The 24,313-nt window shown below is 36.0% G+C and overlaps 1 protein-coding gene across 14 annotated transcripts in view; it reads right to left on the bottom strand.

The window, feature by feature from the left end:
• Positions 1-24,313, bottom strand: part of RALYL (RALY RNA binding protein like) — a 772,833-nt gene that overhangs the window by 506,340 nt on the left and 242,180 nt on the right. For 2 of the 14 annotated variants that reach the window (XM_057497922.1, XM_036919020.2), the window contains exon 2: positions 16,513-16,575. The exons of 11 other annotated variants lie outside the window; for them this stretch is intronic. The gene's annotated coding sequence lies outside the window, so the exon portion shown is untranslated. The remainder of the gene's footprint in view (positions 1-16,512; positions 16,576-24,313) is intronic. One more of the 14 variants, XM_057497921.1, reaches the window with a different exon arrangement.

Below are 24,313 nucleotides of genomic sequence, written 5' to 3' on the forward strand. Positions count from 1 at the left end.
AAATAGAATGCAATGCATTCATTCTAGGAGACTTCAACACTCCACTCACTACAAAGCACAGAACAACCAGACAGAAAATAAGTAAGGACACAGAGGCACTGAACAACACATTAGAACAGATGGTCCTAACAGACATCTACAGAACACTCTATCCAAAAGCAGCACCATACACATTCTTCTCCAGTGCACATGGAACATTTTCAAGAACAGATCATATATAGGCCACAAAAAGAGCCTCAGTAAATTAAAAAAGATTGAAATTGTACCAACCAGTTTCTCAGACCACAATGGTATGAAACTAGAAATAAATTATGCATGGAAAGTGAAAAATCCCACAAATACATGTAGGCTTCACAACATGCTCCTAAATAAACAATGGATCAGTGAACAAATAAAAACAGAGATTAAGCAATATATGGAGACAAATGACAACAATAATTCAACACCTCAAAATCTGTGGGATGCAGCGAAGTCCATGCTAAGAGGAAAATATATTGCAATAGAGGCCTATGACAGGAAAGAACAACAATACGATATGAACAGTCTAAACTCACAATTAATGAAACTAGAAAAAGAAGAACAAATGAAACCCAAAGTCAGTAGAAGGAGGGACATAATAAAGATTAGAGCAGAAATAAATAAAATCAATAAGAATAAAATGACAGAAAAAAATCAATGAAACCAAGAGTTGGTTCTTTGAGAAAATAAACAAAATAGATAAACCCTTAGCCAGAATTATCAAGAAAAAAAGAGAGTCTACATACATAAACAGAATCAGAAATGAGAAAGGAAAAATCACTATGGACACCACAGAAATACAAAGAATTATGAGAGAATACTATGAAAAATTATATGCCAACAAATTGGATAACCTAGAAGAAATGAACAATTTTCCAGAAAAATACAACCTTCGAATGCTGACCACGGAAGAAACAGAAAATCTGAACAGACCTATTACTAGCAACCAAATAGATTTGGTCATCAAAAAACTACCTAAGAACAAAACACCTAGACCAGATGGCTTCACTACTGAATTTTTTCAAACATTTAGTGAAGACCTAATACCCATCCTCCTTAAAGTTTTCCAAAGAGTAGAAGAGGAGGGAATACTTCTAAATTCATTCTACGAGGCCAGTATCACTCTAATACGAAAACCAGGCAAAGACACCACAAAAGAGAAAATTACAGACCAATATCCCTGATGAACATAGATGCAAAAATACTCAACAAAATATTAGCAAACTGAATTCAAAAATACATTAAAAAGATCATCCATCATGATCAAGTGGGATTCATCCCAGGGATACAAGGACGGTACAACATTCGAAAATCCATCAACATCATCCACCACATCAACAAAAAGAAGGACGAAAACCACACGATCATCTCCATAGATGCTGAAAAAGCATTTAACAAAATTCAACATCCGTTCATGTTAAAAACTGTCAACAAAATGGGTTTAGAGGGAAAATACCTGAATATAATAAAGGCCATATATGACAAACCCACAGCCAACATTATACTTAACAGTGTATAGGTTTTTCCTTTAAGATCTGGAACAAGACAAGGATGCCCACTCTCCCCACTTCTATTCAACATAGTACTGTAGGTCCTAGTCATGGCAATCAGATAGCACAAAGAAATATAAGGCATTCAGATTGGTAAGGAAGAAGTTAAACTGTCCCTGTTTGCAGATGACAGGATATTGTATATAAAAAACCCTAAAGACTCCGCTCCAAAACTACTAGATCTAATATCCGAATTCAGTCAAGTTGCAGGATACAAAATTAATACACAGAAATCTGTTGCATTCCTATATATTAATGATGAACTAGCATAAAGAGAAATTAGGAAAACAATGCCATTCACAGTTGCATGAAAAAGAATAAAATAACTAGGAATAAACCTAATGAAGGAAGTGAAAGACTTATACTCTGAAAACAACAAGACACTTATGAGAGAAATGAAAGAAGATACCAATAAATGGAAATACATCGCTTGCTCATGTATAGGAAGAATTAATATTTTCAAAGTGGCCATCCTTCCTAAAGCAATCTACAGATTCAGTGCAATGCCTATCAAAATACCAACAGCATTCTTCAATGAACTAGAGAAAATTGTTCTAAAATTCATATGGAACCACCAAAGACCCCGAATAGTCAAAGCAATCCTGAGAAGGAAGAATAAAGCAGCGGGAATATGCCTCCTAATTTCAAGTTCTACTACAAAGCCAGAGTAATCAAGACAATTTGGTAATAGCACAAGAACAGACCCACAGACCAATGGAACAGACTAGGGAGCTCTGATATAAAACCAACCATATATGGTCAATTAATATACAATAAAGGAGCCATGAACATACAGTGGGGAAGTGACAGCCTCTTCAACAACTGGTGTTGGAGAAACTGAACAGCTACATGCAAGAGAATGAAACTGGATTATTGTTTAACCCCATACACAAAAGTTAACTTGAAATGGATCAAAGACCTTAATGTAAGTCATGAAACCATAAAACTTTTAGAAGACAACATAGGCAAAAATCTCCTGAATAGAAGCATGAGCAACTTCTTCCTGAACCCATCTCCTCGAGAAAGCGTAACAAAAGCAAAAATGAACACATGGGACTACATAAAACTAAAAAGTTTCTGTACGGCAAAGGACACCATAAACAGAACAAAAAGGCATACTAAAGTATGGGAGAATATATTTGTAAATGATATATCTGATAAGGGGTGAAGATCCAGCATTTGTTGTTCTTAGTATATGTGGTACATATACACAATGGAACACTATTTAGCCACAAGAAAGAAACAAATCCTACCATTTGCAATAATATAGATGGAGCTGGAGGATATTATGCTCAGTGAAACAAGCCAGGTGGAGAAAGACAAGTGCCAAGATAAAGAACTCACACATCTCAGCACCCAAAATGCAAATAACCTGATTAAAAAATGGGCAGAGGATATGAAGAGACAATTCTCCAAAGATGAAATTCAGATGGCCAACAGACACATGAAAAGATGCTCCACATCACTAATCATCAGGGAAATGCAAATTAAAACCACAATGAGATACCACCTCACACCAGTAAGGATGGCCAGCATTGAAAAAACTAAGAACAACAAATGCTGGTGAGGATGCGGAGAAAGGGCAACCCTCCTACACTGCTGGTGGGTATATAAGCTAGTTCAACCATTGTGGAAAGCAATATGGAGGTTCCTCAAAAAACTAAAAATAGAAACACCATTTGACCCGGGAATCTTACTCCTTGGAATTTACCCAAATAATGCAATTTCTCAGACTCAAAAAGACATATGCACCCCTATGCTTATTGCAGATCTATTTACAAGAGCCAAGATATGGAAGCAGTCTAAGTGTTCATCAGTAGATGAATGGATAAAGAAGATGTGGTACATATACACAATGGAACACTATTTAGCCACAAGAAAGAAACAAATCCTACGATTTGCAACAACATAGATGGAGCTGGAGGATATTATGTTCAGTGAAACAAGCCAGGTGGAGAAAGACAAGTGCCAAATGATTTCCCTCATTTGTGGAGTATAACAATGAAGCAAAACTGAATGAACAAAACAGCAGCAGACTCACAGACTCCAAGAAGTGACTAGTGTTTACAAAAGGGGAGGCATGTGGGAGGGCCTGTAGGGAGGGATGGAGAAGGGGATTGAGGGGTATTATGTTTAGTACACATGGGTGGGGGGTCATGGGGAAAACAGTGTAGCACAGAGAAAGCAAACAGTGAATCTGTGGCATCTTTCTACACTGATGGACAGTGACTACATTGTGGTATGGGGGGGACTTGATAATATAGGTAAATGTAGTAACCACATTGTTTTTCATGTGAAACCTGTAAGAGTGTATATCAATAATACTTTAATAAAAAATTTAAAAATAAATAGCCAAGAACGTCAATTGTATATGTACATGTATGCACTCATCCTCCCACACATGTAAACATTACTCATATAAAATAATATAATATAATATAATATAATATCACATATCAAGGAATTATGAGAAGAATTCTTAGTACTTAGAAGTATCAAATTCTATGACAGTCTAATTAATTCTTTAAAAGATTCCCTGAGCCTTTAAAGAATTAAAAATTCGAAATTCACAGTAGGAAATATTGTAATGCATCTATTTTAAGCAGTATACTCCAATAAGATAAAGGTAGTCCCTATAAGTCAAATTTATAAGAGGAGGAAATGGACTAACTTTTCCTCTGAGGGTAAATGTCCAAAAATATCTTAATTATAGATATATACATATTTAGAAATGCAAAGAGGGATTTTTTTTCCTTTCTTTTAGATATTTTTATCTAATGATCTATTACATTTGTATTTAGGAAAATAAAAGTCAGGTAAGAGGTGTCAAAAAATACATGAAAATGTCAACACTGATGTTGAACAATAATGTTCTGTGAACAATGCTATTCTAAAAGCCATGACAATATTTCTATAACTCCTGAAAAAATTTTCAACTAGCTGAGACTTAGAATGGAAACACAAGATTTATATAGTATCTTCTTTCTATAGAGTTCTATCAACAACTAATTCATTCATTGACATTCCACATCTATACTGATAACCCATGTTTTCTTTTTTTCTTACTAGTGGAAGAAGAATCAAAGTACTTTCATAATAACACACAAAAAGATCATATATTACTGGCTCTCTACTATGGGCAAAAATCTAACCATATGTAAATTTTGTCTCTAACTTATTACTGATACATTTATACTCTTTATAACAGCTGCATATTGTTTTAGAATATGAACTATTGAAATAAGAGGCACGAACTACAAATAATAAGATAGTTGAGCCTGAGGCTCTGGCATTACAGTGCTGGAGCCCTCGTTAGCCATGTAGGGAAGAAAGAAGTGTCAACTACTAGCCAGCTGTCACCCTGAACAAAGGTGGGAAAGGTCATTATCATGCTTTGATGGTTAGACAGACTGCCTTATGGGTAAACAACTTTTTTGAAAAGCATCTATAGAAAAAAAGAAGAGTTGCACTGGTCTGTAAGTGGGGAGCCATTTATTAAATGGGTTAAAGAACACATATTTCTAGTAAGACTATAATAAAGGGCATAAATTCTGCTATAATAAACACCAGCCTGATGGTCTCTAAAATAACACTGCCAGAGCTGCCCTTTAGAATGCTGACCCAGGCCTGGTAAATAGTGGGTACAGAAATAATATAGATGGTACAAACCATGTGCATTTAGTAACTGTGTTATGGTAAAAAACAAGTACCAATAGAGGGCAAAGGGGAGTGATGAGTAATGCAAATATTCTTAATTTTGAACTACTAGCTAAAAACAGCCATAAAACAAACTTGGCTAGTAGTGTCAACTAATATTAAAAGTACTCGTTTTAATATATTGGATATGGCAAAACCAAATACTTAATGAGATTAAAAAATTTTTGTTAATCTAAGTATTTCGTTGTTCCCTCTCATTGTGAAAATTACCTAGTCTTAATTACATTGATAATAAAGTGGCAAATTTTCTATTAGCTACTCAGAATTCAAGCTCCATAAATCAAAATCTAAATAAGGCATCTTTAAAGTCAAATCCTAATTCATAATATGACTCAACAATTTGGTAAATTTGCCCACTATGTACACAAATAACAGAAATATGATTACATTGATATTGCCATGTGAATTTAATTGATCGATATTGGCTTTGAGCTGCAGACCTGAAACTGTATTGGAGTCATTAGAATTTTATAGCATACTATTAAGTCTTCATATCTCTATTTGTGTGTATGTGTGTGTGTGTGTGTGTGTCTCTCTCTCAGATTTACTTTCTTACCACTGGATTTGGGAAATAACCTAAATTTGATGGGAATTTTGAAATAAAAATAAATGCCTCTAAAAGATGACAAAATATTTTAAGACAATAACTACTTCTCACCACAAAACCTGTGACATAGCTGGGATATTGGAGAACCTAAAATTTTTAAGAGGTAAAATTTACCCATGGCAACTCAATTCTACTTTATTTGACTATAAATAATCACATCTACTCAAGTAGATATAGGAGATAATAGACCAGTCCCACAATCTGATAGGAAAAATCTGGTAGTTTTTGACTTGTTTGTGCATCACACCAAACCTGTGTGGGAACAAGGCACAGCTGCCCCCAGATGCCCTCAGCTGCCTACTCCTACGTATTGAGAAAAGATACCTGAGAATAAATAGAACTCATGCCTGCAGTAGAAATGTATGAAAAAGGGAAGGTAGGTTATCACATGCTCAATATTTTTTTGGAACATGAAATTTGGCAGCTGTTAAATTGAGTCACTTGATAGAATCTTTTAAGAACTTCACCTTTTTTGCCCACAGAATTGGAAAAATTAAGCATCATGAAACAGGAATAATAAGATGCTATTTTCCTGCAGTGTAAAAGTTAAGTAAAATTCTATAAAGTGCCTAACTTTTGCATGTAATACATGTGCAAAAAAATGCAAGACTTTCTGCTCTTTTATAGGTCTTCAAAAAAGCAATTTAAAATTGAATAAAAAATGAAGATATTATCTGAACTGTAGGTATTGTGAAAATTGTGCTATGAAAATTAAAATACTAGTTTGTGCCACAGCCATAAATTACTAAACTAATTATCTAGTAGCAGGCATAACTGAATCATTCAAAGGGGTAATTAGCAATCAGACATAATGAGTACTGCTACTATTTCTTGTCATACTGTATTTAGCTTTCATGCAGCCTGGAGGAACTGAGTTATTTCCTATCCTTCTCAGAGGGCATTACTGCTATATTGAGTGCATCAGCCCATATTATTACTCCCAGTAGTTTAATTCTTCACTGGACTGCACATTTCTGATTTCCCCTGTCAAAAGTTTCCCAGTTCTCCCAAGCCCTTTAAAGGCAGTTGTCTTCTTAATAATCATTCCTTAACATATATGTAAACTGCACAAGACCTAAATTAATGTATTTCCTTTATTAGTTTTACTGAATTCGGATTCAGTGACTTATGCTGTATCATTAAACAGTATTTTGTGAAGTAATATCTTAAGTTTTGTTTATATGTATGTACTGAAATACTTCTAGAATTTTTCATATATATTTTGAACAAAAATCTGAACAATGCTATATAGGTCATTCATTTATTTTTTACTGGACAACTTCTATAAGTTCAGACATGAGCTTGTGTACTGAGACATGAAGATGAGTAAGATATAGTCCCTGAATCAACAATCACACAGTCTACTAGAGAGAGATAGGCACTTAAATTTTTGCGTGAGAATGTGGCACAAGCAATAATGAGGCAAGTTAAGAGCAAGTGTATGTATCAACATAATACCATATGCCACTTTCCCTTAATGCCTCCTCATATCATGAGCAAATTCAAAAGATTAGATAGAAGAATAAAAATAATAATGCAAATCAGGGGAGCGTGTATATTTTTGAGAAAAACATGAAAATTTAATTCAGTCTGTTGCTTTATTCAGTTGAGATTTATTAAACATTTGCTATAATGCATTGGTTCTGAACCTTAGCTTTAAAAGGCTAATGTTCTGGGTTACTGATTCAGAAATTCTCAGGTAGAGCACAGCTGGGGAGCCAGGGCTGGGAACCACAGCGTGAATGCACTGAACAGTTCAAAGGAGCAAAACCTCTGCTCAGCCCTTAGGTTTAGCCAAAGAACATGTGGGGACATTTATGTAGAAGACAGAATACAACTGCAAAGGAAAGGGTTTTGAGTAATGGGAGGGTGCTTTGCAAGCAGCACTCAGAGAGGATCATATGCTCTTTCTTTTCTGAAACTATCAAGAACAGAACATCCCTTCTCTCACTGCTGCAGAAGGTACTAAGTGTTTCAAAGCCTGCCACTTTTGCATTCGGGCAGAGGACCACACCTCCTGCAGTCCTGCTCTATCTGGATAAAAACAGCAATTAATAAAAACAGAAAGATCAATAGAAACATGGAAATCTTTTAGGAGAGGCAAAGTACTATTCTTTAAGGACTTATTTTTTAATCCCTGAGAGATTATTCTGTAATTGGCATAGAAACAGAGAGATCAGAAAGCAAACCCTGTTCACAAGCCCTGTGCAGAGCTTGATTCTTTTATTCCACTGTCTTGATAGGATTGTATCACATGTTTGCTGGATTCTAGCATATCATCATGATATTTGTGGATAAAAGTAGTACATTATAATATTTTAATATTTTAGATTTAATTAATTTATATCATTATAATATTTTAGATTCCAAATTTCTTTTGAAAGAATGCAAAGCAGAAAGAAAGGGGAGGGAACTGTTGTGCTCCCAGCAGCCACTCGCTACCAAACACTGTGCTACAAGGCTTTAAATGTGGAGAGGGAGTAAATGTGCATGAAGCTTGTACACTCTAAGATTATCATCTGTGGTGAGACTCTCAGTCCATGTTCAGGCCATAAACTACTACTGGCTCTACTGCTCACTGACAGCTGAAACAGAAGCTTCAGGATGTGAGAAGTGGGCTCCCGCACATTAACTGAAAGTACAAATCCCCAAGACTCGGGGAAGACATGCAGCTGTTCTTGTCTTCATTTAGGGCTTTTTAACCTAACTAGGGTCGATGATTCTCCAATTCAGAGTCACAGAGGCAATTCTCTGAACTTCTTTCCCTAACACAGAAGAAAACCAGCCTCTGGCAGTGCTTTGTTAAGTGAGAACAAATTTTAGAGTGTGAACAATCCTGTACAAAGGTTGTTCATCATCTCTCTTCAAAACTGTCTGTACACTATGCAGGGAGCCAGAAATTGAATTAAAAAATAATTTTTTAAAATTAACATTATTTTTTAACAAGTCATCAAATGGAAACTCCATGAATTGTCCATTAGTTCAAACACACCAACAACCAAAACAGAAAACCTCTAAACTCTGCCTACCACACACACACACACACACACACACACACACACACACACATATGTATACACTCATGCAGATGCACATAAACACAAGCCATATAATGCTTAGGATATGGAAATATGCATATGTTTTAGGGTAGGTGGGCTGGGGGATGGTTGTCAATAAACAGAAGGTCTCTCCTTTTACCTATAGAGCCCCTTCCTAGTAATTTATCTATCTTAACAACTACAACAAAACATTGACATTGACCCTGGTTACTTGTATATAAACTCATTCGTATATTAAGCCATACAAAATTCTTCTCTCACTTCAAAAGCTAGTGGGCAGAATGAGGGCTCCTGTCTCTGCTTATATACCAAGTTTTGTAGGTTCTACCACCACCAGCCACAACATAATGTTCGTTATAATGTATTCACTTCTTTGCGTCTGGCTTTCTCGGTAGAATCTTAAAACTGTACTCAACACATAGAAGGCAAATATTCTTGAATGAACAAAAACATACCTGCATTTTTAGCTCTGGCTGTCCACACTAATCTACCATGTTCACCTTCTTTCAGATCTCCCTGAATAATCAGAACCAGTTCTCTGTCCTGAACTTCCCATAAAGGCTCTTCATCTAGTACCACATTTCTAAAGCAAAAGGGATCTAATTATTACATCATAGTCATTCAATAAGTATTTTTGGCCCAACTGAAGAATGAATGTAAACAGTGTCAAACAGCTGGCAGCTACCCATGACTGCTGCTCACTGTTAGCTTAACTGATCTACTATATCAGGTGAATGACTTGGATAAGATATAAGGTGAAGGGCAGGATTGGTCTATGGGTCAGAGATTGTGGATTTGTATATGCTCTGAGACACGAAGTCCAGAAATAAAAGAGAATCAAAGGCAAGGCAAGTTGTCCACAAAGGTATCACTCAACAAGGGAAAAACCAAGGACTATGGCAGAAAGAAGTCAGGATCCAGGCAAGAAAACTTAGCGGTGTGTTTCTGAGGTGAAGAATGTAGCAGCTGCTCCCTAGAGAAGCCTGTGGCTGACCCTGAGTAGAAGCAGAAGGCATGGAAGTTCTTGGGGCAAAATGCAACATCAGTGACAGAGGTAATGAAAAACAGGTCCCATATGTCAATTAGGGTCACAAACTGAAACACCTCCTGGAGTCACACAAACAATACAAATGATGAAAGTAGGAGGAATGTGCAGGGAAGAGGAGGCTGACAGGATTTAGAGTGGAAAGGAAAGCTTATGCCCTGCCTTTGAGGTTTTTGAAAGTGATAGGCAATAGGCAGCTTATGGTTTATGACTGCAGCAAAATGTTGGGCCATTTGTGAATTATAGGAAGAAAAAAATAAAATGAGTAGGAGAGTAAAATTCCGGTTCTGGTTCTCATACTAACTTCCAGTGTGGCACTGCCAAAATGTTTTAGTCTTTATAGAATCTTGGAAAAGGAAACTGGGGATCTAGCTTACTTATTATTAATCAATGGGGAGTGTCTTTAACATGGCACCTGTTCCACTCCCAGACATCATGTTTATCTTAGGCTGTGCTTTTACAGCCTTCCCTCCTGATGTCTATTCACAGCTGTCACCACCAATGTCCCTATTCTATCACCCCATACACAGCCTTAATTAATACTCAAGTGAGGCAAGGAAAGAAGTTATTCCCCACAGTTATGTTTCTGCAGAGAATAAGTTGAAAAGCACTGATTTAGTACAATTATTTATTCTACAAGTGAGAAAATAGACATCCCAAGAAAGAAAATGACTTATCCAAGGCCATGCAGATAGTTCATGACAGAGCCAAGATTAATTCCAGTTCTTTTAATTCACAGCCTAGTATTGAGATGACCCTATAAGACCTTTTCAGGATAGATCTCTGAAGATAACTGTTAAGTGTTTTTCTTTTGCTTTTCACTGCTCTCTCTTTCTCTATCTCACACACATAGGCACATAGACATAAAAATATGTTAATTCTAAAAATAACTGTAATTTCTGTATTTTCTTGGTTAGACCTTCTCATTGTGGGCATTTTTCCAGTAGTTCAGTGTGTGTGCTGCTTTTTTGAGGATTGTAGAAACAAAGGAACATGAGTAATTCGCAGAGAAAAACAGAGAGAAACACCATGCATTTTGGGATGTATGAGCACACCTATCAAACATGGGGAACATACAGAATATAAAATAAATTATGTGCATAGCTTGGAGGGCCAGTCAATCAAAGTATTCATAAGGACTAATTTAATTTCTCCCAAGAGTTTTCAAAAACATCCAAAAGCACATATAAAATGCAAAAGCAGGAGAGCCAATGTGTCTTTTCCTCTTTTCATTGATATTTTCAATACAATTTTGAAATTCAATGTCTTAAATTATATACATAACATGATATCACATATAAAAACAAATTAGAATCAATATTGGTCTTTTTAAAAAAATGGAAGAATTAATTATCAGGGAAAAGAATGAATTAATATTAAATACTAAAATTAATATTAAATGTTAAATAATTTTATACATATTATTTGAAAACAATTAAAAGGTCATAGATGGGTGATATAATTTGGCACAAAGAATATTTAAAATCATTGATTTGTCACAAAAGGGAGCCCATGTTTTTCAATTAATTCAAACACATTGTGAATAAATGAAATGAAACTAATTTGACCCTGACTAATATGAGGCTGTAAATTTTATAGAAAAATCCATTACTGATAACAAAATTTAAATTAATATTAAATATCAGAAGTCATCTCCTCTCCATTTCAGTTTATCTGGCCAGAAGATGAGAAAAAAAATTGTTTAATGATTTATTTCTCAAACAAAACTAGATCTATGATCTGCAGGAAACAAATGAAATATGTAATATAGTTTTAAATACAAAATTTAAAAACTCAAATTTATTGTCTTGATGGTGTGCTATAAAGAAAAGAGTAGAAACTATTTCCTTTCTGCATAATTAGCTACTACATATCCTTCTAAATTATCTTAAATCTTCCCAGAACAGTTATGGGGTGAATAGCAAACAAAAGGAAAAATATTAATTATCAAGTCATGTAACTTCTGGAAGGATATTTAGCTTCTATGGAACTAAGTTTCCCACATCTCCAACAGAAGGATGTTTAGCTACTTTTTTAGCAGAGTTGTCAGAATTAACAAGATAACCTGAAAGCATTTGGAACTAGCATTTGGTGATTGTTAATGAAAGTCAATTTCCTTCCTAGCTTTGAGTAGACATTATAGAAATTTCTCTGATAATAAATATTTTTTAAGTCTCTTTCATAAAAATAAACCTTTTTCTGCTTCCCAAATTCCTTTCTACCCCACTGACCTTAAACGCCTACTCTTCTTTCTAAATTTCTCAAAAGAACAGCATTCATTGGCCACTTTAAACGCCTACTCTCCTTTCTAAATTTCTCATAAGAACAGCAGTCATTGGCCACTACTTATCTTCCACTCCACCAAAACTCCTTATATTAATTTCCGAGGAAATTCGAGTTATCAAAACTAAAATACTTTTTCATTCTTTAATTTATTGGGTCTTTCTGAGGCTTATGATGCTTTTTCATTTTCAATTTTAACTGCTCTTCTCTGAGCATTCCCTCTGTTTCTTCCATAGGCTCTCCTCTCATTATCGGTTATGTCCTGGATCCAACAAAGGGCTCCTTGATTGCTCCACTGTAACTGTGTCTCTGGAAATCTCATCTTCTTTCATGATTTCAGTACAACCTCTAGGAGGACAACACAGGTAGACAAATGGATCTGCTAGAATGATCTACCTGGCAGACAGATCTAACCATTTGTCACCTCCAGTGAAAATTCCCCTGGTACTGTTAAAGAGGTAGCTGATAATGTGTTTATTTTTGCCCATGCAATGTTGTATGTTTTTTATTTTAGTTACTTATCCACAAAAAGGAAAAAAAATGAGATAAAACATAAAATTCTACTCCTCTAGCTTCTGAAACTGAAAAAGTGAAAATATTGGGTCGTTATTCATAAGCAATGAGACTGAACTATACAGTACTACCTCTGCTCAGGAGTGGCATGTTTTCCCCAGTTCATCAGCATCCTCACCATACTATACTACTTTGCTGGCATTGGAGGTCACTAATCATCATGTTTGTGTTATTTTAGTTATTAGGATAGACATAGAGGAAGTAATGCACTTTTTATGTCCAAGTCAATATTAAAAGTGGGAAAATTAAAGCTAAACACAGGGGCTCTGTGCTTCAAGAAAAGTTCCAGAAAGACATTCTGTGTCTAAATAATCAATTTAGGAAACCATTACGGAATGAAGACAGTTGCTTCACTCAGTGTTGCTTGGTTCCTATAAGCACTGAGACTGTGATCCTGGGGCATGACCTGAGCACCCACCTTATCCCAGCAGAGAGCTAGGGGTCTGACATGTGGAGACGCAGTGAATGTGCATGAAGCTCATGTATCCCAAGCGCTTCATCTGTGATGAGATTCCCAGTCCATGTTTGTACCACAAGGTACCGAGCCCTCTGTGCTGCTGACTGATGGAGCAGACAGAAGTTCAGGCTATGAAAACTGAGTTCCCAAATATCAACTGGAAATAAAAATACCCAGGATATGCTAGCTGTTCTCCCTGTTCTCATTTTGGACATTTAGTATCAGTGAGTCACCAATTCATAGTCACAGAGGGCTACTCCTTAAATGCAGGAAAAGATAGGCTCTTATGGTGCTTTGTTAGGTGGTACCATTTACTTCCTGTGCAATGTTAGACTTGCCAGTTAACCTCCCTGAGTAGTAACGTAATAATGGTAGGTGGCTTGTACCATGTACTTGACAAAGTGTCCATGATCTTCTCATCTTTACAGCCATTAGCCTAATACACCTTCACGGCAGCCTTATAAGGCATGTCTGTATGGTCACCACCCTTTACAGAGGAGGAGACTGGTGGTCAGGGAAGTGTCAGAACCTGGGTTGATTTCACAAACCCATGTGTTACACACTTGATCATATACTATGCTGAATTCCTCTCAGTAAGTGGTAGCAGATAGGTATGTCCTTAGCAAGACATACAAGATCTTCAGGACTAAACTCTGGTTGCTTTCTGTTATTTCCTGCCCTGGTTTTGTAATACACATAGACCATCTAGCTCCCCAAGCCTGCATCCAAACATGACTGAACACTTCCTTGCCTCTTCACATGCTGTCTCCTACAGCAGGGCAGCCCTCTTGTTCATCCTTCAGTTGCAGCCCAGAAATTAATAAGTCACCCTCTGTCTCTCTCCTTCCACAGGGGCTCCCATGGAAACTCTATCCCACATTGGGCAGTTAAGCACCTTGGGATTGATTAAGAATGAGATCTTACTCAATTTTGTGTCCTCAGAGCTTTTTATAGTTCTTGATATGGAGAAAGCAAGCAAAAATGTTCATTGTATGAGGATAAGGGAATGAACAATTAATAAAAGCACTACCAAGGTTTTGATACTGAGGAAAATAGATTCTATGAGGAGCATTTCAATTTGAAGCATTTAAATAGAATCAAATTGCAAGTGCTGAAATAAAGTGATCCTAATTTAAAAACAGCATCCATAAAATATTTTGTTAGCACTTTAATTTAGCTATGTCATCACAATGATGTGTATATATAGTCTTTTTTTTCCTATTTATACAAAAATAAGCATGGCAAGAAAATTTAAATTTTAGAAGAGTTTGAAAAATAAAACCACATTAAGAGAGTAACAAACATCTAAAATGCATTTCCATAGGTTTTCCTGCTTTTTATTCTTTGTGCCTTGCTGCTAATATCCCAACGTTCAGTGATATTCCCTTCTGTAAAATGGTATTTGCTCAAAAAGCATTTGGTTTTTTTCTCATACCTTTACTTGATGTTTATGTTAAGATCAGTTTTAAATGGTGGTCAGAGGAACACATACCTATATCTGGCAATGAGAAAAACATTTGGATATACTTTCACCCAGACATGTATTTTCAGAGCCAGCTGGAAGTTGCTGTTTGTGCCTTATAGCAAGAACGCACATAAATGACTGCAGTCATCCTAAGGATGAGCGTCAACAGTTAAAGCACGATAGGCACAAGAGAAAGACCATTTATCCTGGAAAAGGCCACAGGCTTATCATGGGATGGGAACTGCAAGGGGCAGTGAGGGGGCAGCTGAATCAGAAAACATTAAAAGAAAAACAACAGGAAACCATTAGCTTCTAAATTCAAAGAAACCACTCAAATTTTTATCAATAGTATTGATTCTTCAATAAATCATAATTGAAAGAATTTGCCCATTTAGGATGGTTTCAGGCAGTCCATCACTCCTTGTCTCTTTTCTTGGTTCTAGTACCTCCCGTGGCTCACCATCCTATCTGCTCCATAGATTTGAACACACTGCCATCCACGAGTAAGGGTTTTAAAACAAACTAAAAGAAAAAAATATTATTGTGGCTAGCTCAAAAATAAATGTAATTTTGAATATCCAAATACATCTTTCAAAGCTCTTCTGCCCTATTGCCAAAAACATCAGAACTATTGACTGTCCTAGTCTCTACAGACCAATCCACAAAATCCAGTCATTCAAATGCTGGGCTCAACTGTGGCCTCTCTCCTAAATATGCCTAAATAGGCTTGTCTTCAGGGCTCCACCTCAGTAATTCCAATAAAGTTATGAGCAACGTGAAGAGGAGGACCATTTCTTATAAAATGTTGAATCTTCAGAGATCTCACAGTGCCTTACAAAAACCACAGAAGATGAAATTGAGCAAAGATTCTCCCCCTAAAAGTCTAGAGTAAAGGAGAAACTGTGAAATTCTCTTAAGAGAAAATACACAAATTTGTAATTTCAAGTTCACTTGAAGACTGTTTTATACTTAGTATGCTTGAAAACAAATGTTTCTAATTAAAAAAAAAGTACTACAAAACCATTAGAATTGCAAGACACATAAAGAGAAAATTTTGATAATAATAAGTGATGGTAAAAATGTGGAGTAATTGAAACTCTCACTTATTTCTGGTGAGAATGCAAAATGGTAAAACTACTTTAGAAAATAGCATTTTTTTCTGATAGTGTTAAGCATATGGCCCACTGATCTCACTCCCAGATATTTAAGCAAATTAATTGGAAACCTGTGTTTCCCTGAAAACCTGTACATAGATATTTGTAGTGGCTTCATTCATAATCTCACCCAAAACTGGAAACAACTCAAATATCCCTCATCTGGGAATGGGTAAACAAACTGTCATATCCAAATGGTGGAACAGCATTCAACATAAAAAGGAATGGATTATTGACACGTGGAAGTAGATGAATCTCAAATGTTAACTGAAAGAAGCAACATGACAAAAATGACTGCATACAGCATTGTTTACATTTATGATATTCTTGCAAAGGTAAAGCTATAAAGATGGAAAATGGATTTGTTTTTGCCCAGGGCTGGAGAACACAGCAGATTAATTTTAAAAGTACCGGCACATGTGCCACCATCTTATTCAGTCTCCCCAAAACAATCCTACAGGAGATAGAAATTATTTTTTTATCTCCTTTTCTCAGAAGACAGTAAAGTTTAATAAAGCCAGAATCTGAACTCAGGCTCTTGCTGTTAATCACCCCACCATTCTGTCTCAGAGCTGAGGACATACCGAATTTTAGATGTCATAAGAGAGATCACTGGGACCTTTCACAAAGACATACCTTCTTCAGTCCTTGAAGAAAGTACACAAAGTTATGAAAATAAATATCACTAAATTTGGTAACTGAACACTCCAAATTACTACCTATTTAAAACTCTCATCACTAAAGTCACTTTTACATATGAAATGCTATATTTTCTCTCACAAAATTTCATAGTAAACTACCACATACTGCCTTAATTATAATAATTTACAAATGTAAACTAAGAATTTGGAAATATCATTAGTTAATAGTGATTCTATTATATTACCGTACTGTTAACATTTTTTCTGAAAAAAATTATGGCTACACATATCATTATGCATTACATTGCTTTAAAAAGTTTGAAATTTAGGCTAACCAGGGAAGATTATTGATATGCATGAATGAAGGATTATCAAGTATAAATCTAGGAGAGTCAATCAAATGATTTTTTAACTGTGAAAAAATCCAAACATTAGCACAATTTCAAACATATTTATCTTAAGTGTGACCATAAGAATCTGACAAGTTACTAACCTTGGCTGAAGAAAATGCTGGTATAGTCATCTGTATTTTAATTATTAAAATCAGAAACATTCATGGGAACTATGATTAAAATGAAGTCACATGTATATGAAAACAAAAAACTATCAACCACAATTAATCTAGCCTCTGTAAGACATAAAAAAAAATCTTGAAAACAGAACTACAGATGTCACAAGGAACAAGAGATGTACACCCCTCAAGTACCCTCATAGGAACAAGAACCCCTCAAATAGGATGATCTAAAAAATAATGCAACACATTGATGTAATCAATGTGCACATTAAGAAAGTCTTGCATCATAGTGCAACCGCTTGTATTATGTATTCTTTGGCTTGAATTTAGCATTTCATTGAGTTGGTGACCTCTAGACACATACCGCATGTCATATTAAACAGGGACGTCCCTACCAGGACAGCGGGGAGGACGCCCTGGAGAAAGAGAGCAAGCTGGAACACAAACAACTCCTATGGCTGCTGGAAGGATGTGACTGATTCACAACAACCATGCTTCCTGAGAAGGAGGCATCCTTTTTACTCAATTATGGGTTTCCTTCAGGACAGCTCTGAGGGTGTGAGTCTGGGGATACTGTGCCAAGAGGGAGTAGGAAAGACTGGATTCTGGACTTAAAACATAGTTCAATGTCTAGTTTTCAGGAGTGAAAGAAAAGACCAGTTCTAGAACTGAGTAAGGGCTAATAGGCTTCAGGGAAGACAGGTTGGCCTCAGTCTCTCTGTTGAGTATGGTAGTGACTGTCCCAAACACCGTGTTCCTGGGGAACAAGGAAAGCACAGGGTTCTGTGTTAATGCTGAAATAAAAATGACAAAATCTACGTAAAGCACCTCACATGACACAATCTTGTTATATTGTGGTTAGTACAAAAAGTTCTGGCACATGACTAATTTAGTTACATTACTGTATCTATCTGGAGTCAATTAAAAAGTCCCTTCTGAGTATGCGATCTTCTATTTTCTCTAAAAATTCTGAAAACTACAAATTATTATTTAATAGTTTTTTCAGATAATGTCTGATGTGAATCAATTATACTTAGCACCACAGATTTGCACTTTGAGAAACAATTTTCATCCAAGATTTGTAACATTTCTACCAATAACAGAGTGACAATATTATGTCTGCACTAGATATTTTTTTTTAAAGGGAATCATATCCCTTCTCATATACACAGAAATAAATCTGAGTTATGTATAGCTATGAATTCTAATATCTGTGTAGGCTGGTAAGCTCTGGTAGAGAGGGGAATAATCACAGATTCCTAACATCACAGAATCCTACACATCAAAGAGTATAAAAGCTTTCTGTTTTCCACACTTAACTGCTTTTCTTATTCTTCAAAGTTCCTCAAATAGAGACAGGGTACGCTTTAGGAGACTAATGCATTTTCATTTCATCTGAAATCCAAGTGGGGGCAACTGAAGAGGTGATGTCATGTTCTTAGAATAGTCAGATTAGTGTTTTCAGAATATCAGTTAATTTCCTTTCCTTTTATTACTTTTTAGATATTATTACTTGAAATAATAAAGATTACTACACTGAAATTGGCCTGTTTGATCAGGTATCTCAACAAAAGAAACATCAATAAAAACAAAATGTCAAGTTTCAAATCTCTCAAGTAAGTATATATACACATTCTTTTTATATCAAGAAAATTACCAGGTAAAGAAATAATTCATTACTTTTGCTGGAATGGTACTATTTACTTTAAAAGAGAAGTGTTCATTACTCATATCAATTCTACATTCAAAGATTTCACAGGGCTTTCTAGTTAGGTAGACCCTCAGCTAAAAAAATCTGTATAGATATAAGTTATATCATGCCTTCTGTTTTGGATTAAATGACGTCCCCCCAAAATTCATATGGTAAAGTCTTAACCCCCAGTACTTCAAAATGTGACTGTATTTGGAAACGGTGTCTTTGAAGAGGTAAGTGAAAATGAGGGCATTAGGAAGGGCCCTAATACAATACTATTGGTGTCCTTGTAAGAAGAGGACAGGAGGACACAGAGATGCACAGGAGGACAACCGTGGGAAGACAGAAGATGGCATCTGTAAGCCCAGGAGAGGGGCCTTAGGTGAGCCGCCCCTGCTGACATGTTGATCTCAGGGTGCCAGTCTCCAGAGCTGAAAGGCGGGAAGTCCCTGTTGTTTTAAGCCACTCAGTCCGGTTTGTTACGGCAGCCCTAGCCAACTAACACAGCTTTCTACACTGTTCTCCTTGAGAACAGAAGATACCGTTAAGCTGAACAAGGAGGTCCCCACGGGAAAGTATCTGATGTGAATGCCACAGTTTGAAAAAAATAGTTCTTGTCATGGTATAAAACTTGAAATGAAAATATGTATTAGACACTATGTATAAACATCATCCTGTTTTAGATGTTACATATTTTACAAAAGTATAAAATACAATCCCTGCCCTCTAAGACCTCACAATTTAAATGTGGAAAGAAAATAACACATGAAATAAAAATACTATGCAGCAGGGTAGACCTAAGTGCTCACCTGAGCGCCACCAGTTACCAGCAGCACAGGAATCAGGAACAGCAAGTCTAGGCGCATTTGCTATTTGGTTGAAGGAAAGAGAAACACCTGTGTCTACAGAGATATCTCTCTCCTGATGGACGATACAAGAATTTCAGGATCTTATTTTAACTTTAGGAAATGACATATATGAGGAGTTATATATTCTACATATATATTAGAATATATAATTATATATAAGTACAAATAAATACTATAATATAAACATCACATAATAGGAAACTAATATAACAAAAGATCACAGACTAACAATTTAACAATTTGGGTGGCTTAATACAGCAGAAGTTGATGGTCCCACAGCCCAGGAGGCTGGAGGCCCGAAATCAGTGCACCAGCAGGGCCAGGCTCCTGTCGAGATTCTGGGCAGAGCCCTGTTGTGTCTCTGTTTGGCATCTGGTGGTGGTCCACTGTGTTCGCTGTTCTCCTTTGCTTATTGTAAGTGCATCTCTGCCTCCGTCTTCACATGGCACCTTCCTTTGTATGTTCCTACCATCTGACAAGGCCACCAGTCACAGTGGATGAGGGCCCACTCTACTGCACTATGGCCTCATCTTAACCAGTTCCATCTGCCATGACGCTGTTCCCAAATAAGGTCCAATCTAACATACTGGGGGTTAGCATTTCAACATAATTTAGGGGATATAGTTCAACATATACCTAGGTAGGTTAGATAGAGATATTTTTAAAGGAAATGTAGTGTGTTGTGGGTGGTGGGAGTCAGCATAGTATATTGGTCAAGCATACAGCACTTTGGTTTGTGGAGTCAAAATGCGGGCCTTCCCACCCAGGTTCTGCCACTTCCCTGCTGTGTGACCTCCCCTCTGCCCACCAGAGGGGAGACCTAGCTTTCTGATGTGTAAAAGGAGGTGTGGCCATTCAGACATGCTTAATAAGGCTGCTGTGAGGGTGAATTATGCTAATGGCTGTAAAGATGAGAGGACCGTGGACACTTTGTCAAGTACGTGGTACAAGCCACCTACCATTATTACATGACTACACTGGTCGATTAATTCTCCCTGCAATTTTTATGAGCGGAGTGTTAATACCATACTTTACAGAAGAGAAACTCACACTCAGGGAGGTTAACTAACAAGTCTAACATCACACAGGACATAAATGGGGCATCATGAAACCCAGCTGAGTGACTCTGGAGCTCACACACTGTCTGCCATTATATGCTGTCTTGATGGTGTGGCAGGCACTGTCCCATCTCAGGGGACAGTAAGAAATAGGATAAATTAACCCGAATTATAAAAGGTTACATTAGAGGAACATTTTCCTCATCACCATAATCTGCTTTGAAAGTTAGTAAGTAATTTACATACTTAACTCATATACTCTAATTTTATCTAGTGAGGAACTGTTACAACAAATAACATAATATTAAAAAACTCAAAACTGTTATTTGCAATTGTATTTTTAAAAGTACATTTGTGTCTCATGCTGTACAGTTTTATAAATATCATGGCTTTTTCTATAGCCACATTATTTTGATTTTACAACCTCAGAATAGTTTTTGATAACTAAGGAAGCACTGACATATTCTTCGGGATAAAGAGAAAATTGTACTTGAATGTTTGCTCCCAATGGGTAACTCTCTAATGCTGGTTATTTATGCACTTAAACCCTGACCTGGAATGACAATTCACAGATAAAATATGAAGCTCCTCATTTCTAAAATTTCCTTCCTGAAAATCCTTTCATGAAATATTTTCAAATTTTACACTAGAGTAAATCACTGACTCTCACTGGTTTTCTCACAGCAGTTTTTATTGTCTCTATAAAGCTAGGTCTCAGGTGGAGAAGAGGAATGTTTTCCTAGTCCTTGTACATTACCACTCTGTAAGTGACTTTCTTTACTCTCTTTGAACAAAAAGAAGAGTGTATTTGCATTTGAACTTAACAGAGTACAGAAATAAAAAGAATCTACAGAAAGCAATGAATATTCCCCCAAAGCCAAAATTGTCTTCAAATATAACTAATGCTTAAAATGTAGGACTGCATAACAGAAGGAAAGAAATGTTTTTGAGTCACACAGAACTGGCTTGAAATCCCAGCTATGGGGTCCCTGAGAAATTTGTATCACTATCTGGGTTTTCCATTTTCTCACTAAAAGTAAATAAAAAGTTACTGGGAGGAATACAATAAATATATGATTAAGGTAACTAGCAAATTAGCACAGAGTATGTACTCAAAATTCTTCCTGGGGCAAATTTAGTAGGGAGAAGTGAAAATCTATGTTATATATTTCCATGAAAAATGTGGCAGTTTGTTTAGCAACTCACCTAGAAATCTATGTTCTGTCTCTGTTGTTACCTCCTGATTGTTTTAGAGCAAAATTTTAAAATTTGAGGCAGGAGCAATACATGTGAGTTACTTGAAGGTAACAGTTTTGCCCATATTCATGACATACAAGGACAGTGGGTAGGTATTAATTAAAAAGAGAACTAGGGGACATGTCCTAAACAATATTTGCCTAGAATTTCTTAAAATGACTGATGGGAAATTTAATTGGAGTTTTTAAGAGGCAAATACCCAGCTTTTCCCCTCCACCTCTGACGCCTAAGCCTCAGTACATCAGACTGATTTTTTAAATGCTTACCATGTGCCAACCACTCTATTTACATGAAAGTTCAGGAACATAGGGATCTTCTAACATTTAAGAATGGCAGTTCAACTCCCTCAGCGGTAAACATGTGAAAAAAACTAAAAATAGAGATGTATATTTGTCCACATCTATTTTTCATACAGAAGTATAATGTAGCCTTTGGGGAAAAAAGTGTTGTTTTCTCTTTCCTCTAAAAACACTTAAAAGGTCTCATTTATTTCAGTCCTCATGTAAGATATTGGCCCAAAATGCACTTGGACATTATTCAACAAAGGAATAAAGATCAAAACTACAACTAAAATATCAGGTTTTTAAAGATGTCAAATCTTAACAGCACTAAACCAGTTCTTCATTGTTCCTTCTGTTATTCTTATTTTGTAAGTACTCAAACAGCCTGTGCAATTCTTCACTGCTTCTTTTCTGCAATGATTTCCTTTTCAATGATTTAAGCAGTCTATTCTCAAAAGCAATACTCAGAAATCCAATTACCATTCCAACACCAGGCTTTTGTAAGCCTGGAGCATTAAACCATAGAATAGGCTTCTTCTTGCCCTTCCCTACACCTCTCACTCAGGCACTCTGCATTTTCTTATCAAAAAGGGTTTTAGTTTTGTTTCTCTTTGCTTGGCTTTCTTTGCATAAGGAAAAGTAGCCATAAATTACCTTAAAACAAACAGAAAAACTATAAATCGTCCATGTGAAAGTAAGTCCAAGAGAATGTATAGAAGAAGAAAAATTGAACAATAGGCAATTTCTTCCTCAAAGTATTGTTGGTCTGTCCTACCTTAAAGGTAGTTTATGAATTATAAATTGTAATGTAGTAGTAGACATAAATGACACATAATTCATTTCACATTTAACTTCTAGTTTGCCAGATAAATTTAAGGGATTTAAAGTACAGAGTCTCATGGAAAACACATTATAAAAGGTAACTTTCCTTTATATGCTTCTGAGTTCCTTCATTACATGAATGTATTGTGTGTGTGTGTCTCTGCGCATGTGAGCAAATATGTATATGTGAGCAAATAAAAATAAAGAATAAAAAATACCAGAGATATTAGAGTAAAATTTCTAATTTAATTTCTGGAAGCAATAGGCAAGACACTGACAAAGGGTCAAGGAAAGAGATAAATCTTTAATTGGATTAAGGCTGACTAAATCCATTTAGAACAAGAACTCTTAAGATTTTGTTGAACCATGAGACATTTCTGAGCAGCAGTACTCTAAGACAAAAGAATGTAAATCATCTAAACTCTAAATCTGAATTGAAACCAATTTTTCATAGTCCATGTTAGAATGAAGCCAAGATCCATGAGGGACTTCTTAGGCATAATGGAAATTTTATGAATACAGAATCAAAAGCCCTGATGATCAATGACCATTTGGCCACCTGAATATCTGTTTAGTCTGACATTAGCTTTGGAAAAGAAGAACATGTTTTTAAAATTTTAAAGGAAGCTATAATTAATAAATTAGGATTTTATATATTCTACAGAACTCTTCATTTCAAAATAATTTCAATAAAAACTTAAAATATATTAAACCACTTTATGTGTGTGTACACACACACACACTATGTACACATACATACAGAGTAGAAGGAGAATCTGGGAAGACAAGTAGTAAGGCGGAAGTACAGGGAATGTGAGGGCAGGTAGCAGTAAAAGGTACTAAAGAATGAACTGTGAAAGGTCTTTTGTTTTATGTAAACATGTTTTAACATCATTCTGTATGTCAGTGTTTTCTCCAAATGTGATTTTTGCAGTGGTAGCAATAGAGAAACACAGAATGCTTAATTAAAATGCAGATTACTGGGGCAAGCTCAGAACTGAATCTACAGGATGCAGTCCAATCATTTTACCAAGTTCCCTAGATACTTCTACAGAACTTTAAATGTGAAAGGCGCTCCTAGATCAAGTACAACAGGGACATGGCCTTACCAGTTTTGCATTATACAAAGAAGCTCTGGAGTCGGTGAGAAGCATGGGCTGGAGGGGCTGAAGCAAACAGCTGCAAGTCTGGCTGAAAGGCTATTCCAACAGCTAAGACAAATATGACAAGTGGCACGGTATTAAAATGCT

The sequence above is a fragment of the Manis pentadactyla genome, chromosome 3 (genome assembly GCF_030020395.1).
Source record: "Manis pentadactyla isolate mManPen7 chromosome 3, mManPen7.hap1, whole genome shotgun sequence".
Classification (NCBI taxonomy): Eukaryota; Metazoa; Chordata; class Mammalia; order Pholidota; family Manidae; genus Manis; species Manis pentadactyla.